The sequence below is a fragment of the Schistocerca americana genome, chromosome 8 (assembly GCF_021461395.2).
Source record: "Schistocerca americana isolate TAMUIC-IGC-003095 chromosome 8, iqSchAmer2.1, whole genome shotgun sequence".
Taxonomy (NCBI): domain Eukaryota; kingdom Metazoa; phylum Arthropoda; class Insecta; order Orthoptera; family Acrididae; genus Schistocerca; species Schistocerca americana.
Window position 1 is genome coordinate 400,234,338 of NC_060126.1, and position 19,740 is coordinate 400,254,077.

The 19,740-nt window shown below is 39.5% G+C and overlaps 1 protein-coding gene across 1 annotated transcript in view; it reads left to right on the forward strand.

Annotated features, from left to right (window-relative positions):
- Window positions 1-19,740, forward strand: part of LOC124545213 (Meckel syndrome type 1 protein) — a 123,218-nt gene that overhangs the window by 66,577 nt on the left and 36,901 nt on the right. The window lies entirely within an intron of this gene.

Consider the following 19,740-nt stretch of genomic DNA (forward strand, 5'->3'; position numbering starts at 1 on the left):
CCGCTTGGCTGTCATAGTACTCGCAGTGGATCCTGGTGCAGTTTGGAATTTCTGTGTGATGGTCTGGGTACATGTCTGCCTATTACACATAATGACCCTCTTCATCAGTCGGCGGTCTCTGTCAGTCAACAGATGAGGTTGCCTGTACACTTTTTTGCTGTATGTGCCCCATCACATTTCCACGTCACTATCACATTGGAAACAATGGACCTAGGGATGTTTAGGAGCGCAGAAATCTCGCCTACAGGTGTATGACACACGTGACACCCAAACACCTGACCACGTTTGATGTCCATGAGTTCTGTGGATTGCCCCATTCTGCTCTCTCACGATGTCTAATGACTACTGAGGTCGTTGGTATGGAGTAGCTGGCAGCACAATGCACCTGATATGAAAACTGAAAACTGTATGTTTTTGGGTGTGTCCAGCTACTTTTGATCACATAGTGTATATCAATAAATAAATACTTCACAGCCACAGAATTTATTGCCCACCAGATGTAAATACAATTTAAATCCCTGGACCCTTGTATCCAAAATAAATTGAAATCCACAAGAAAATAAATGAAGTAGAAGATACTGAGACACTAACTTCTTGAAATTTAGTGTCTATCTCAGGATCTTATCAGTCACCCTTGATAATAATGTGAACAGGTTCAGAGGTTTCCACATGATGTATGCCTCAAAAGCACGGGTATCCAGAAAAAATGTTTTTGAGCCTATCACCTGTAGTTGAGCACTGCTGGGAGGGTCAAAGTCCCATGGCAGTAAAGCAGAGTGAGGTAGTGAATTGGGCAACAGTCCAGCAGAGTGGGAAAAAGAGTGACAAATTCTAAAAACACAAAAACCCCACAACAAGCGAGGTTTTACAGAATATCAAAATTTGGTGTTAACTTCAATGGTAAATGCTTTTATTAGTCTTCACAGAGAAACTCTGTCTTGAAACCTGCATGAAATCCTGAGAGATTCTGGTTACATGTGAAGTACAACAATGGCAAGACACAATTCAGTACCTCCATTGCACAGAAGCAAAGGTAGTGTTACCAATGAAAGCATCATGAAAGTGGAGTTACTAAATACAGTTTTCTGAATATCCTTTGTCAAACAACATGAAGTAAGTAATCCTGAATTCAAATCGAGAACTGCTGCTAACATGAGTAACATATAAGTAGATATCCTTGATGTAGCAAAGCAGCTTAAATCACTTAATAAAGGCAAGTCCTCTGTTGCAGAGTGTATACCAATTAGATTCCTTTCAGAGTATGCTCCATACTTAACAATCATGTACAACCATGCCCTTGTTGAAATGTCTGTAGCTAAAGATTCAAAAGTTGCATAGGTCACACCCATACTCAAGAAAGGAAGTAGGAGTAATCCAATAAATTATAGTCCCTTATCACTGATGTCAATTTGAAGAAGGATTTTGGAACATATGCTGTTTTCAGACATTGTGAATAACCTTGTGGAAAATGATCTGTTGACACACCATCAGCACAGATTTGAAAAATACTGTTCTTGTGAAACATAACTAGCTCTTTATTCTCATGAAGTAATTACTGCTATTGACGGGGCACCCAGATTGATTCCATATTTCTGCTGTGTGGTTATAATTAAACTTTCCCTGTTTGAAACGTAATAATATGGAAACTAATTACTGTATGAGTAGCAAACTTGGTAGTGTTAATGTCAAGGACGTGGGGAAGAGAAATAATGCAGAATCAGTTCAATTGAAACACTTTTAATGTGCTGCTATGGTACATCATACCATTACATACTGGTACCATTGCTGCTACAAAGAGAGTGGTCAAAAATTCATGACTCCGATTACCCACAGAATCTATCAATCCATGATGTTTTGAACGAAATACCATCAACCCGCTTGAAGTCACAGAAGCCTATATGGGTTAATACACAAGAACATCAATCTCACACCAAGGAGCAATGGCGGCACTTTTGGAATGATTCTGGAATTAATAAACAAGGTATCCAAGATCCTACTCTGGAATTACCAGGCTTTGACCTGAAGAGATGTACCTGGACTAAATTAAACTGTATCAGAACGGGCCATGCAAGATGTAATGCATATAAGTACAGGTGGGGTCTATGCGACTCACCCACCTGTGACTGTGGAGCACCAGAGTAGAATGTCCGCCATATTATTGAGGAATGCCCCTTAAGAAGATACGCCGGTCCTATCTCTGAGGTTATATATGTGAAACCCTCTGCTTTGGATTGGCTGTGCAGTCTAGATATTGAGCTTTAAATATGTTGTTGTTGTGGTCTTCAGTCCTGAGACTGGTTTGCTGCAGCTCTCCATGCTACTCTATCCTGTGCAAGCTTCTTCATCTCCCAGTACCTACTGCAACCTACATCCTTCTGAATCTGCTTAGTGTATTCATCTGTTGGTCTCCCTCTACGATTTTTACCCTCCACGCTGCCCTCCAATACTAAATTGGTGAGACCTTGATGCCTCAGAACATGTTCTATCAACCGATCCCTTCTTCTGGTCAAGTTGTGCCACAAACTTCTCTTCTCCCCAATCCTATTCAGTACTTCCTCGTTAGTTATGCGATCTACCCATCTAATCTTAAGCATTCTTCTGTAGCACCACATTTCGAAAGCTTCTATTCTCTTCTTGTCCAAACTATTTATCGTCCATGTTTCACTTCCATACATGGCTACACTCCACACAAATACTTTCAGAAACGACTTCCTGACACGTAAATCTATACTCGATGTTAACAAATTTCTCTTCTTCAGAAATGCTTGCCTTGCCTTGCCATTGCCAGTCTACATTTTATATCCTCTCTACTTCAACCATCATCAGTTATTTTGCTCCACAAATAGCAAAACTCCTTTACTGCTTTAAGTGTCTCATTTCCTAATCTAATTCCTTCAGCATCACCCGACTTAATTCGACTACATTCCATTATCCTTGTTTTATTATTGTTGATATTCATCTTATACCCTACTTTCAAGACACTGTCCATTCCGTTCAACTGCTCTTCCGAGTCCTTTGCTGTCTCTGACAGAATTACAATGTCATCGGCGAACCTCAAAGTTTTTATTTCTTCTCCATGGATTTTAATACCTACTCCGAATTTTTCTTTTGTTTCCTTTACTGCTTGCTCAATATACAGATTGAATAACATCGGGGAGAGGCTACAACCCTGTGTCACTCCCTTCCCAACCATTGCTTCCCTTTCATGTCCCTCGACTCTTATTACTGCCATCTGGTTTCTGTACAAATTGTAAATAGCTTTTTGCCCCCTGTATTTTACCCCTGCCACCTTCAGAATTTGAAAGAGAATGTTCCAGTCAACATTGTCAAAAGCTTTCTCTAAGTCTACAAATGCTAAAAACGTAGGTTTGCCTTTCCTTAATCTAGCTTCTAAGATACGTCGTAGGGTCAGTATTGCCTCACGTGTTCCAACATTTCTACGGAATCCAAACTGATCTTCCCCGAGGTCGGCTTCTACTAGTTTTTCCATTCGTCTGTAAAGAATTTGTGTTAGTATTTTGCAGCCGTGATTTATTAAACTGATAGTTCGGTAATTTTCACATCTGTCAACACCTGCTTTCTTTGAGATTGGAATTATTATATTCTTCTTGAAGTCTGAGGGTATTTCGCCTGTCTCATACATCTTGCTCACCAGATGGTAGAGTTTTGTCAGGACTGGCTCTCCCAAGGCTGTCAGTAGTTCTAATGGAATGTTGTCTACTCCCGGGGCCTTGTTTCGACTCAGGTCTTTCAGTGCTCTGTCAAACTCTTCACGCAGTATCATATCTCCCAATTCAACTTCATCTACATTCTCTTCCATTTCCATAATATTGTCCTCAAGTACATCGCCCTTGTATAGTCCCTCTATATACTCCTTCCACCTTTCTGCTTTCCCTTCTTTGCTTAGAACTGGGTTTCCATCTGAGCTCTTGATATTCATACAAGTGGTTCTCTTTTCTCCAAAGGTCTCTTTAATTTTCCTGTATGCAGTATTTATCTTACCCCTAGTGAGATAAGCCTCTACATCCTTACATTTGTCCTGTAGCCATCCCTGCTTAGCCATTTTGCACTTACTGTCGATCTCATTTCTGAGACGTTTATATTCCTTTTTTCCTGCTTCATTTACTGCATTTTTATATTTTCTCCTTTCATCAATTAAATTCAATATTTCTTCTGTTACCCAAGGATTTCTACTAGCCCTCATCTTTTTACCTACTTGATCCTCTGCCGCCTTCACTACTTCATCCCTCAAAGTTACCCATTCTTCTTCTGCTGTATTTCTTTCCCCCCTCCTTGTCAATTGTTCCCTTATGCTCTCCCTGAAACTCTGTACAACCTCTGCTTTAGTCAGTTTATCCAGGTCCCATCTCCTTAAATTACCACCTTTTTGTACTTTCTTCTTTGTACTTTTCTTTCTTCTTTGTACTTTCTTCTTTAAATATATGCATGAGTTTCTAGTCAGGCTTGCCAAACTTTTAACATGTAGTTATTTTGTCTCGAGTGTTTGCACTTTATCCTTTTGTGCTATTGCTTGTTTTTTATACATGTATTATTTACACATTGTTTTGTTTTATACATTTTGTTTACATATTGTTGTACTTACATAAAATATTGTCGCTGTATTGCCATCCGCAAAATAAATAAATAAACTGCCACAAAAGGGGCTCAGTATGGTGATCATCAATGTCCAGAAGAATCTGAAAGTGCGGCATTGCATTACGCACAGTAGAACGAATCATGTCCATAGGTATGCTGGCTACCTCTCTTGATATGCTGCACTTAAGATCAGCACATGTGTGAATGTTCTCCTGGTAAACCCTGTCCTTCAGGTAGCCCCACAACCAGAAATCATGGGGACTGAGATCAGCTGATTGTGCCGGCCAAGCATGTGGAAATGTCCGCCTGATAATTTGATTATTTCCAAATGTTTCTGAGAAGCAGATGTGTGGTGGGGCCCCATCTTGCATGAAAACTATGGAGTTCAGTGCGTTTCTCTCCTGCAGGGCTGGTATGTCATGCTGGCAAAGCATATGGCAGTAATGCTGGCCAGTCACAGTGAACGTCTTTGGTCCTTGAGTGCCAAACTGTTGATAAAAGAATGTGTCAGTGATGAACATAGCCGTGAAGCCACACCAACTAGTGACACGTTCACCATACAGAGCAACTTAATGCATAGTGAGTGGGGATGAAGATCCTCACACTCAGCAGTTCTGTGTGTTCACTTCACCCATCAGAGAAAAATGAGCTTCGGCAGTCCATAGAATCGTCCAGGGCCAGTCCTTGTCAACTTCATTCCTTGTTCGAAAGTGGAGAGTGAAGTCAACATGCCGTTGTGCATCCTGTGGTGCAAGCTGCTGTGCAACATGGATCTTGTATGGATACCATTTGAGAATGGTTCGAAACACCTTCTGTATAATGGACCACTGGATGTTCAACTGTTGTGATACAGCATGCGCACTGCCTGATGATCAGGAGTTGTGTGCATTGTTGTCTGCCATAGCAACGGTGATTCCATAAACCACCAATGGTGCAACCGGTCATTCTTGAAGTGCAGCTGCAGGATTACTGTTGTTTTGAAAATAGACCTTCACCAATAATGCTGTACTCCTTTTGATTTTAATGTGGATTTATTGAAAACCTCTGTCAATGAACAATTATTGCAGTCAGTAACACTATCATTCAATTTAGTAACAACTGTGAACTTTGCTACTAGCATATGTAAATGCTCTGAGACTGCTTTTGATAATACCTTTGTAGACAAATCTACAGCAAAAAGTCATATCACAAAACCAATAGTAAATGGGCCATCTGATCATGACAAGCAGAATCTTGTGTTAAATGCTGAAACTTGTCAGGATAGAAATCTATTAAATCTGAGTACAGGAGGGTAATAAATAAGTCAAAAATTGAGAAATTCAGAAAATTGCTTAAGGACATGAACTGGATAGATGTTTACAATACTTCTGACTCAAATAGAAAATAAAAAGCATTCATTAATAAAGTTACCTCCACTTTTGAAAATTGTTTTCCCCTAAAGGTAACACAAATGACACAGAAGTAAAAAAATAAACTATGGATTACACAAGGAATAAAGATATCATGTGGGACAAAAAGGAGATTGTATCTACTATCTAGGAACAGCTCTGATGTTAGAATTGTAATGTATTACAAAGAATACAGCAAAATATTGAAGCAAGTAATCCAGAAACCAAAGCAGCTTTATTATGAGAAAAAGATAATTACATCAGGCAACAAAATAAAAACTGTATGGGGTATAGTGAACACAGAGACAGGTGGGGCCGAAAATGAAGAGGAACAGATAGCTCTAAAAATAAATGTGACTTTGGTAACAAGTACATGTAGTGTTGCAAATATCTTAAACAAGTACTTCATTTCAGTTACTGACAGCTTGGGGTTATCAAGTACCGTGAACAGTGCAATGCAGTATCTGAGACCAGTCTTTAAAAATAACTTAAGTAAAATGGAAATGACACTCACGTCTCCCAAAGAAGTGGCATCCATCATATAATCCTTAAAATCTGAGTGTTCCAGAGGGTATGATAACATGCCAATGAAGTTAATCAAAGAGTGCTCATGTGAGTTGAGTTCTATCTTAAGTTATTTGTGTAATCCATCTCTTATCAGCAGAACATTTCCAGACTGTATAAAATATGCTGAAGTTAAGCCTCTTTACTAGAAGGGGGATAAAGAGATACCGTCAAACTATCGACCAATTTCACTTTTGCCGGCTTTCTCAAAAATGTTTGAATAGGTTGTGTTCAAGCATCTCGTTAAGCATATGACTGCAAATAATATATTGTCCAAGTCACAGTTTGGATTTCTTAAGGGTTCTGGTATAGATAAAGCTATTTACACTTACAGTGAGAATGTACTTAATTCATTGGATAATAAATTAGAGGCTACTGGCATTTTCTGTGACCTGTCAAAAGCCTTTGACTGTGTGAACCACAGCATTCTCTTAAGTAAATTAGAATATTATGGTGTCACCAGCAATGCTGCGAAATGGATTGAGTCTTATCTATCTAACAGGAAACAAAGGGTGTCATTGCGAAATACCTGAGCAGTAAGCACTCAATCTTCATCTGACTGGGACTTAATTACATGTGATGTTCCTCAAGGCTTCATCTTGGGTCCATTCTTTTTCTTATGTGCATTAATGACCTCTCATCTGTTACATTGCCAGATGCTAAGTTTGTTTTGCTTGCAGATGATACAAGCATTGCAATAAGTAGCAAGTCAAGTACAGATTTAGAAATAGCTGCTAATCAAATTTTCACTGACATTAATAAGTGGTTTAAAGCTAATTCACTGTCATTAAGCTTTGAGAATACCCACTATATGCAGTTCAGAACCTGTAAGAGATTTCCTTCCAGCATATGAAGACATGCAGATCAAAGATGTTGACAGTGTTAAATTTCTGGGATTCCAACTCGATAATAAATTCAGTTGGGAAGGGCATAACACGGAATTTTTTAAGTGCCTAAACAAGTCTGTATTTGCCGTGAGAATGATGTCAGATGTAGGAGATATAAATATTTAAAAAAAACCTTGCATATTTCACTTACTTTCATTCTATTATGTCATATGGGATCGTATTCTGGGCCAACTCATCAAACCGAATAAAAGTTTTTAGCATGCAAAAAGCATGTGATAAGAATCATTTGTGGTGTAAATTCAAGAACATCATGTAGAAACCTGCTCAAGGAACTTTGTATTCTAACCACTGCTTCTCAGTATATTTATTCCTTAATGAAATTTGTTGCAAGTAATACATCTATATTTCCAACCAATAGCTCAACACATAGTATCAGTACTAGGAATAAGAACAATCTACATAAAGACCTAAAATCACTTAACTTGGTCCAAAAAGGGGTCCAATATTCAGGAAACCACATTTTCAATAAATTACCAGCAAGTATTAAAAACTTGGTTTCAGATAAAGCATGTTTTAAACACTGTTAGATTTCAGTTTTGGACAGCACTTGGTCACAACAGTCAAGATTAGGTATTTTGTGTATGGTAAATTCATTAATAATGCATAACAATTTTTCATTCTGACAGTGTGTTAATTCTGTAAATATTAGCAGTTCCAGTTTACCGCATTGTATTCACCTATTTTGACAATCTCCTGACAAATGGTCAGGGTAGTAAGTATTATATTCAAATGTTTTATGTTTTTATGTTATACTTTCTGACATTTTCCACACCCACGAGAATCATCTCATTTTTTGGGTCTATGGAACGAAAACTGAATCTAATCTAATCTAATCACACTGTGCATGGAACTGGTCAGATGTGTTGAGATTATGAATCACGATGACTGATCACGGCACCTGGTGGCCATAGTTGGAACTGGACGGTGGTACTGTGATGCATGGAAATTATGCACCCCATGCTCTGGGCATTAATGTTACCAAGTTTGATACTCGTACGGTAATTAATTTCTGTGTTTGAATGTGTTAAACATGGATAGTTTAATTATAACCACCTGGTATATTTCCAGAAGGCTTTTGATACTTTTCCTCCCAAGTGGCATCTAATCCAGTTGCATGCCTATGAAATACTGTCTCAGTAGTGAGAATAGATTCGTGATTCTCTGCTGCAAATATTGCAGTTCACAGTAACTGAAGGAGTAAAACAGAAGTGATATTTGGCATTCCCCAAGGAATTGTTGCAGGCTCTCTGCTGTTCCTAATCTAGGTAAATGACTTAGAAGACAATCTGAGCAGCCATCTTAAATTGGTTGCAGATGATGCTGTCATTTGCCATCTAGTAAAGTCATCAGAAAATCAAAACCAATTGCAAAATGATTTAGACATGATGTCTGCATGGTGTGAAAAGTGATCGTAAATAATAAAAAGTGTGAGGTCACCCAGATGAGCGCTAAAAGGAACCCATTAAATTTTGGTTAAATAATAAATCACACAAATCTAAAAGCTGTAATACAACTAAATACCTATGGATTACAATTATGAATAACTTAAACTGGAACAGTCACATAGATAATTTTGTGGGGAAGGCAAATGCAATCACTGTGTTTTACAGGCAGAACACATACAGGATACAACAGGTCTAGTGAGGAGACTGCAGACAGTATGCTTGTCCTTCCTCTGCTCGAGTACTATTGTGCAATATGCAATCCTTGCCAGTTTGGATTGACAGAGGACACTGAAAAAGTGAGAAGGGCAGCTCATTTTGAATCATTGCAAAATTAGGCAAAGAGTGTCTTGGATATGATATGTGAGTTGAATGGCAAGAAATGATTGTTGCAATACAATATGAAAAATCAGAGCTCACACAGAAAGATTTAAGTGCTCATTTTTCCTGCATGCTGTGAAAGTGTGGAACGGTACAAAAATAGTGTGAAAGTAGTTCGGTGAATCCTCTGCCAGGCACTTGAGTGTGACTGCAGAATAGTGTTGTAAATTGAGATGTAGAGACGTTGTACTCAGAGTCCAGTGGCAGTGGCAGTGAAAAGATTCTGGTGTAGCATAGTTGATTGTGATATGCTTGAAGTGGCTGCTCAAAGGGAACTGACAAGTGACTGCTGAAGAGAACTGAAAGATGGCTGCTTGAAAAGAACTGACATCCATTTTCATATATTCTCGAGCAACTGACTTTCATGGCTGGTGGTCCCATGGCGTAGTCACCAACACTTGTGGTTCACAGCTTAATTCGTGAGTTCCATTGCCTCCGGCATTGTTGTTTACATCCATCAAAGGCAAAGGCACAAGGATGTCCAGATGTTAAGAATGATCAAGAAATGAGAACATATGACCTAAACAGAATGCTGGGATAGTTACAGGACAAGATGGATCTTAATCACAAGACATGCAGCAGTAACTTTTTTCAAAACATGTAATTAGAAAAGTTTGAAGCACACAGTATATATTTTTTTAAGTATCATAACTAAAAAAATTTCTTCCATTAAATAAAATGTAACTGCCACACTTTCCTAAATGCTAATGGTGTTGGAAAATTAATCTTCTGTGAAGAACTAGAAAGTGTTACAAAAATCTCTCACGTAACAACAAAACAATAATATTGAATACCATTACCCTCCAGTCATTTCACATGCTCAGCAGCAACATGGCAAGCTCACTGTGAGGCGGTAAAGAGCGTCCCAGAAAAAAAAGTTGTACAGAAGTTTGTAAAAGTCCTGAGTGTGTCCAGTGGATGGTAGTTCATCTTGCCAATGCACCTCTGTCTTACTCTATAGGATTTAGGACCAGAGACTTTACTGTCCTGCCCATGATTGGACATATTCACTTGCAAGAAATGCATCCATCAGATTAGAATGAACGAAGATGTTAAACTCTGCGTGCAAGTCCAAACTGACATCACCTTATATCAGATTTATACCAACACCTATCTGATCTCTTTGCTCAGCATTCCTGACTGTACTAGCTGCCACTTTTTCTGCAAAAAAAGGTACTGTGAGAATTAATTCACAAACTGCAGTATGATTCATCTGCAAAGACCACAGTCCTCCATTCATTCACAGTATAGTCCCATTGTGACTGAATCCACAGTAAATAGCCCAGGCTATCTCATCTAAGCCTTGGGTCCTGGAACTGTCACCAGCTACTGGAAATGATACTTTGGGGCACTTTCTATATTGTTGAATGTGTGCAAAACATGCTCGAGATGGCATCATTGTGGCCTTATGTTGTAAACTTCACAAAGAGATCACACTCTGCTTATGACAAAAAAGCAAATTTGGCTAGGACATTGTGGATCTGTGGAACTGCTTCTGAGTTGCATACTTGTTTTAAATTAGAGTACTCATTTTGTATAGAAATATACAGCACTACTCCTCACGCCGTGTATCCCTTTTGATAAAAACAATTAATACACAGTAGAAAGTTCCACCAGAGTGTGGGTAATGTATGGCCATTAGTTTGGAGCATGGCTTTCTGTCATAAATAGGCAGAGGACATACACCATTGCTCTATAGCCCAACTGCACAACATAATAATGTTCATACCAAAATCTTATACTAGCAGTGAGACAGTAGCAAATAGTTCAATAAAAGATGTGCTGAGGTTGGATCTGTTGGTTGAAATCCTGAACGACAATAATATTGCTCAAAACTCGTGGATTTTAACTTTGATATAAATCCCTTTTAATTTTTCAGTGAAGCAGCATATGTAATGTGAATGGTGGCCACATACAAATAACTCATTGAATAACTGTTCAGCATCTACCAGCAGTGCAAAATTTGGAGTTACTTTGTGCAGGCATAGCTGTTACACCCAGCAGCGTGTGCTAGATAATAAAATACAAGTCTGAGTATTATGAAAAGGTACTACTCACCATATAGCGGAGATGCTGAGTTGCAGATAGGCATAACAAAAAGACTCTCAAAATTAAAGCTTTTCGGCTGTTGGCTTTCATGAACAATAGACAACACACACACACACACACACACACACACACACACACACACACACACACACACACACACACACACATCTTATTTGTGTGTGTGTGTGTGTGTGTGTGTGTGTGTGTGTGTGTGTGTGTGTGTGTGTGTGGTGAGACACACCACAGTCTGTGTATGTGCGGATGGATATGTGTGTGTGTGTGTGCGAGTGTATACCTGTACTTTTTTTCCCCCTAAGGTAAGTCTTTCCGCTCCCGGGATTGGAATGAGTCCTTACCCTCTCCCTTAAAACCCACATCCTTTCATCTTTCCCTGTCCTTCCCTCTTTCCTGATGAAGCAATGGTTGGTTGCGAAAGCTCGAATTTTGTGTGTATGTTTGTGTTTGTTTGTGTGTCTATTGACCTGCCAGCACTTTCGTTTGGTAAGTCACATCATCTTTGTTTTTAGATATATTTTTCGCATGTGGAATGTTTCCCTCTATTATATTCATATCATTAATTATAATAAAATATATATATAAATTATATATATAATTATATATATAAATTATAATAAAACATATAGAAATCGTTGCGGTTATTTTTCAGCCTCATAATAAACTCACTTGTGTATTATTTTAACAGTTTTAAACAACTCTCAAACATATAAATTGCCATATCTATCACTCAAATAAAAACACTAACTTGACCTATTTATAATTCACAACAGTAATTAAATATACATTAAAAGTTATTGGAATATTAAACAAGGAAACTCATGCCGATAAGATCATTTGTGTCTCTGTGGAAGATTCTGTAATCATGCCACTATTTATGAAAATAAACTAAATTGTTTATAACATTTTTATTTAGTTAGAAAAATAATCTGTTCATTATATTGCAGGTATTATTCTCTGTCATTTGGTGTTTCACAAGTGTGATTTTCATGATGGGTTCAGCTGTTTCAATTTATTATAAACAAAAATGATAATAATGTTAATAACTTTTAACTATTGAAGCTTCAAACGTGTTTATGTTCAGTGAGTTCATCCTATTGCCACAGATCCAAAACTGTCATTGGTTTTTGTCTAGCATGCTTGTAATGAATGTTATGTATTTTCATTAAAATTTTATTAGTAACAATATTCCAAATCATAAGCCCCTCCATCTTAGCTCGTCACACGACCATGCTGCTGGAATATACCCCTCTTTCTGCCTGGGAAAATTGTGAAGACTACTGGGTCTTGTGGCTCACTAGCCACCTTTACTTGCAACCAGCTCACCTGTCACAGTCCATCCGACAGATGGATGCCCTAACAGACATTCACGCTGGCTGCCCACAGCTGACTTGTCAGATTTAGTCCATCTGCCAGCAGTCGAACCAGCTGCTTGTAATGTTACAAATAGCACTACTAATACAATTATCATTCAGTGTTCTCTTTATATTTTTCTTTTCTCCTGATTGTGATTAATATTTCAATAGTAGTATCAGTCTGCTACCTAGTTGATGAAACTGATCGACATACATGAGAGCACAAACATTGAATTTCAACAATATTATGAAAAGGGTAGACTGTGACTTCCTACTTTCACAGGTGACCTGGCTTCTGATAGGATAGGATAAGCCTATGGCAGGACTGGAAGAGGAAGTGTTGGAGGGTAGATTGAGCAGGTCTTGCGACTTGGGTCTTCCACAGGGATAAGAGCCCCATGGAAAAGGTTGGGACTGGCAGTGGCATAGGGCCGGAATAGGATGCTGTGGAGTTTCGATGGGTGAAGAACACCACTTTATGAGGCGTGGGAAGGATCTTGGGTAGGATGTGTCTCATTTCAGTGTCTGATGATAGATAATCAAATACCTGATGAACAATGTGGCTCAGTTGGTCCAGACTGGGATGGTTTTGGGTTAATGAAGGAGTTACTCCTTTTTAGCTGGTTCTTGGGGTTGGTGGGAGTATTGGGGTTGGATGGGAATATGATATGGGAACTCTGTTTGCTGATTAGGTCTGGCGGATAGTGCCTGTCTGTGAGGGACTTTGTTGAGACCTTTAGCATACTGGGCAAGGAAGTTGTGCACTGCTGATACGCTGCCGCCAGGTGGCCACAGTGTAAGGGAGAGATTTTTTGTATGGAAGGATTGGCAACTGTCAAAATGCAGGTGCCTCTAACAATATAGCATTAAGCAGTATGGTGACACTTTATTGTTAATACAGTGCATGGAAATGTTTCTATGTTTTTCTTGTATTTTGTTAATGCGTAAACTGACTTGTTTCATATTCCTGATGGTTTTGCTTCTTGATGGGAACAAGGTAAATGAATGAATGAATCTCATGTTGAAGCTAACCAACCAAATAATAGTGTGGGTTCAAGATGTGAAGACCAGTTATCAGCCTAGGATTTCCTTCTTTAGTTAATGGAGACATATTACGAACAGAACACAGTCTGTGAATATTAAATCTGAACATCAAATTTTTAAACTTCGTGACAGCACTATTGAGACAGATGATATTAAGTCCAAATCATTGGCCACTAAATCCAGTTAATTCTTCTGAACAGTTGCTAAAAACATAGTAATAAAAACTGACTGCTGAAAGCAGATCCATTAATTCTACTGAGACAGTCACTCCATACTCCACCAACAGAAATCAGTTTTATCAACTCTACTTTTCAAGGAAGTACAAAATATTTCCTCAAGTAAAATGGTTCTATACAGAATATTTATATCATTGTAGTCAGTCAGATGCAAGTTATCCTTTAAGCAATAAGAATTAGGACAATACTTCTTGTAAAGCGATTTTTCACATTTCTTGTAAATATTGTATACAGTTTGGATATGAAAAGGGGGGAAAAACAACAAAAAACAGTATTTGTGTTACAAGCTATATCACATTAAATGGAGTTAGTTATGACACTGTGCAACATTTTACATCCTCACTGATAGAACTCTGCAATGGAGCTCATGTCAGTATGTCCATATGTTTTTTCTTTTGAGGAAAATGAGTGTTGGGATTATCAACTAGGAGTGATCATATGGAGTTTTCCTCTATTCATGATGAAAGCTAGGGAATGACAGTTTTTCCCTTTGAAGAAACAAGGGGGGAAAAGTACATTTTGTTCAGTAAATTCTAAGATACGAGCCCCTGAAGGACTTTGACAATGTTGGCTCTCTCTTCAAAAATTAAGTAGCTGAAAAGCTCAGTTCTGTTTTTCTTAGTCAGAAATCTTCCTCATTGTGAGTAAATGTAAGTGGAATTGCTAGCATATTTGTCATAATTTCACTCAATATTGTCCTATGTTCTAATGCAGAAGTCTGTAATCATGAAATAACCTAGACATTAACAGACATTATTAAAGAATGCCTCATTAGGCATTCTTGCTACAATTTATCAAAATATTTGGTTAGATGGAGGTAAATTCTGCATATATATCTAGTACTAGACAGATTTTGACTTTGCCATTATATAGACAGCCATAAGGTTCTGTGTAGAGTTTCATAAATATTTTGTCGGAACCTTTGGATAAAAACACCAACCAAGTAGTGTAGGGTATAAGAGGAGTGATGGCTCTTCTTTTTCTTCAAAGTAGCTGAGTAGCTGCTTTTGTAATAATATAAATAAACATATATAAAATGTAACTGGATAGATAAAAAAAAATCTACTCGCCATACATACAGAACCTCAGACAATGCATTGTATTTAACAGCAGTGTACAAACAGAAGAACATGAATTTGGATCAACATCTCTCATTTCAAGGGAGCTGGTTGAAACAGTCTACAGGTTTGAGGCAGTTGATGAAACAATGTGTTACATATGGATGAGAGGTTCATGGTTCATTGTATCCATTGTCAATGTTCATGCACCTATAAATGATGAAAAAGATGCTGTAAAAGACATATTCTGTGAACAGCTGGAGAATGTGTGTGACATCTACCACAGCACATCAAAATCATGCTGGGAGACTTTAATGTCAGGGTAGGAAAAGAGCAACTGACAACAAGCAATGAAAGCCTTCATAATGAAACCCATGAGAATGGACTGAGAATGGTCTCATTTGCTGAATCAGAAAGCATGGATATTAGAAATACAGTTTTTCCATATGACCTTTACACATAAAGATGTTAACGAAGAGACATGGAATTTGGCAGATGGTAAGATAGAAAAACAAATCAAACATATATTAATCTCAAACGGACACAGGAGTGTTATGACTGATACTGACAGATACCAGTGTGCCAACAGAGCCCCATACCATAACTTGGTGGTTGCATCCATGGAAATCACATTGAAAGCAAATCACAGGAAGCACAAAAGATGCTCAGTGCAGTATGATGTCCAACCATTAAGGGGCAATCTACATCTACATCTGTCTACATAGATACTCTGTAAATCACACTAAAGTGCCTGGCAGAGTGTTCATCAAACCACCTCCACAATGATTCTCTATTATTCCACTCTTGAACAGCATGCAGAAAAAAGAACTATATCTTTCTGTGCAAGCTCTGATATCCTATATTTTATTACAATGATAGTTTTAATTAATTTGGCTCCTACACCTGACATACCTATGAACAAAGGGCTTCCAATCATTGAATATTTTGAAACGCCTTAGCGGAAAAACATGGGGAGCTGACAGGTCCCGCCTCCTGCAGTTTTATGGGGCATTTGTTCGATCACACTTAGATTATGGTAGCGTGGTCTATGGATCACCCGCCTTTTCTACCTTAGGGTGTTAGATGCTGTCCACCATGAGGCATTCAGATATCGACTGGAGCCTTTTGGAGCAGCCCAGTTCTGAGTCTCTGTGCAGAGGCTGGTGAACCACCACTCTGGATTCGGTGATGCGTCCTTTGGGCTCATTTGCAGCTCATGGTCTAGCGGCTAGTGTTGCTGCCTCTGGATCATGGGGTCCCAGGTTCGATTCCTGGCCTGGTTGGGGATTTTCTCTGCCCAGGGACTGGGTGTTTGTGTTGTCCTCATCATTTCATCATCATTCATGAAAGTGGCTACATTGGACTGTGTAAAGATTGTGACGTTGTATGGGCACTGATGACCGCTCAGTTGAGTGCCCCAAAACTGAAACATCATCATCATCATCATCATCATCATCATACTTCTGGCTCAACAGATGCTGAAAATCTCAGCATCACCTCAGTCATGGACATTTAGGTCAGTGGTCCAACCCACCTTTGAACGCCTGTTCAGGAATCCGCCCCATGTGACCAAGCCATTTGATATAAGTGCTACAGACTGTCTCAAGGGTCTGGATCTCTCGGGCATCAAAATACACAGCCAGAGATGGAACACATTGCCGCTGTGGTTTCTTCAGAGGCCCAAAGTGATTTTAAGCTTGACGCAGTACAAGAAAACTTGTACTCCAGATTTTGTTTTTACGACTTTGTTTTTGTCTTTTTTAAGTATGTACCATAGTTTTATTATTGTTTATACAGATGGATCCCAGCAAGAGAATGCTCTTGGTTGTTCTGCTGTTTTCCCTGATAGTGCAGTCTTTAAAGTGCATCTTCCAGAACAATTTACAAATTATGATGCAGAATTATATGGCATTCTAATGGCCCTGAGCGGGTTCACAGACATCACCATGCAAGGTTTTTTGTCTCTTAGTGCACTGAAATGAAATGAAATTATCATATGGCATTGTTGGCTGGGAGGTCCCATTCAGGTTTGGCCACCAAGTGCAAGACGCGCCACATTGGGTGACTTGTGGCCGATGATGAGGATGAAATGACGATGAGAACAACACAACATCCAGTCCTCGAGTGGAGAAAATCTCCAACCCAGCCAGGAATCGAACCCGGGCCCAGTGAGTGGGAGGCAAGCATGTTACCACCCAGCTAAGCAGGCGGACTCTTAGTGCACTGCAAGCACTTCATTAACGTATCCAATAGACCCACTGATTCAGCTCACCCATGACTCCTTACAGCGGCTCCAACACTGCGGCAAGGAGGTGATCTTTTGCTGGGTACCTGGCCACATTGAGATACAGGGCAATGGCATGGCTGACAAAGCTGCCAAGAAAGCATGTTGGGATGGTACTTCCCACCATTGTCCCATCTCGTTGCATGCCATCATCTCATTTTATGACAGATGGATCATGCATCAGTGGGGTACTGGATGGTTGCAGGTGACAGACAACAAACTGCGGTCACTCAAATCGACTACAAAGGCTTGACGGACTTCATGTCAGCCTCGCCATTGGAAGGAGATTCTGCTTACCAGACTGCGCATCGAGCATAGCCCTTTAACACATGGCTTTCTCCTCCAGCAGAAGGATCCACCACTCTGTGAGGTTTGTGGCTTGCTGCATTCAATTCAGCATATTGTGGCTACCTGTGTCCAATATACTGATATTAGGGCAGCCCTCAGTCTTGCTGGAGATATGCCCACTGTCCTCGCAGATACCGATTCCAGTGTTACAAGGGTGGGAAATTTTGTGAACTGTCAGGCCTTATCCCTAAATTGGTGGGTAAGGGTGGCAGACTTTAATACATTATAAACTTCTCTGCATGTGGGGACATCCTTCGTCCCCACCCATGAGATTTACATGCTAACTTTTCATCAGGGTGCTGATGACCATAATGCCAAGTGCCCCCTGAACCCAAATCAACATCATCATCATCATCTTCATCATCAATTTCATAGTTACAAAAGCTACTCTAAGTATGGTGGGCAAAATGGCAAACAGAATGGACCTAATATTAGGGCATGACTTCAGAACATCAGAGCCTTGTCAAAGTAGCTGATTAATACAGTAAAAACCAGGATAGTACTGAATGACAAGGTGTGTACTCCTTGGTGGTGTATTACTGTCTGTATCTGAGCAAATACGTTGGCCTCAAATGCCAAGGCTGTAGGGAAGGATTGTGTGACATGAAAAGGCTGGCAACCATCCAAATGTAAATACTGCATTTTATTAGTAGGTTTAATATGAATATAATTTTGAAGCTGTCCCTTGGTGAGGATGAACTCAGCATGAAGGAAAGTGGCATGGGATTCAGAATAGGGCCATGTGAAATTCAACTAGGAGAGTGTATTAAGAGATTCCAGAAATTTTAATCACCTTCACCATGGGTCCATATGGTAAAATGTCATCAGTGTACCTAAACCAATCCATTGGCTGAAAGCTTATGAACCCCAGGAACTGCCCCTCCATGCAAGCCATGAAGAGATTGGCATAGGAAGGAGCCATCCTGGTTCCCATGACCATGCCTCCAATTGATTTGTATGTCTGCCCCTCAAGGATAAAGAAGCACTTGGTAAGTGTAAAGTTCATTAAGGTCAGCTTGGAAGTATGTCGTAGGTTTGGAATTAGGTGGGCACTGATTGAGGTAATGGTCAGCAGCAAGCAAACAATTTACTGTGGGGTATTGGTATAGAGGGAGGCAGCATCCGTGATGACGAGCAAGGTGTGTGTTGGGGGCAGGATGTGCATAGATTTCAGACAATCTAGGAAATGGTTGGTGTCTTTAATACAGAAGGGGTGTCTGTGTACTATACGTTGCAGATATCAATCAACTAAGGAGCTATCTGTTTGGTGGATACCTTCAAGCCAGTAATTATGGGACAGCCAGGGTGATTGGGTTTGTGGGTCTTAGGAAGAAGGTATAAGGTGGGAGTGCATGGTTTGTATGATGTAAGAAGTTCTATATATTGAGGTGTTAGTCCTTGTGAGGTGCATGAGGTTTTAAGGAGGGAGTGTAGGTCATTTAAACCACAGGGATGGTGCCTTAATGGCGGATGCTGTATGCAGAGGTGTCAGACAGCTGGAGTGGAGTCTTGCTTACACACTCCTGTCATTCAAGTTCCACAATGATAGATCCTTGTCTGTCAGTGGGGTAATGATGGGGGTCATCAGTTTGTAGGGAAGTAAGAAGTTGGAGGCCTGCAGAGGAAGAGCTTGGGTCGTGTTGGAGGGATCAGAGAAAGGGTTGTGAAGCAGTGTTGGATGTTAAAAAATGGAAAATCCAGGATGGAGTGTAACAATATTATGAAAAGGATAGTTGCTACTCACCATATAGTGGAGAGGCTTAGTCGTAGATAGGCACAACAAAAAGACTGTCACAAAATAAGCTTTAGGCCAACAATGCCTTTGTCAAAAATAGACAACAGACACAGATGCTCATGCAAATGCAACTCATACACACATGACCACAGTCATGCCAGCTGCCAGAGACTGTGGTCTTGTGCGTGTGTTGTGTTTGCGTGATTGTGTGTGTGTTGTCTATTTTTGACAAAGGTGTTGTTGGCTGAAAGCTTTTTTTGTGACAGTCTTTTTGTTGTGCCTATCTGCAACACAGCATCTCTGCTATATGGTGAGTAGCAACTATCCTTTTCATAAT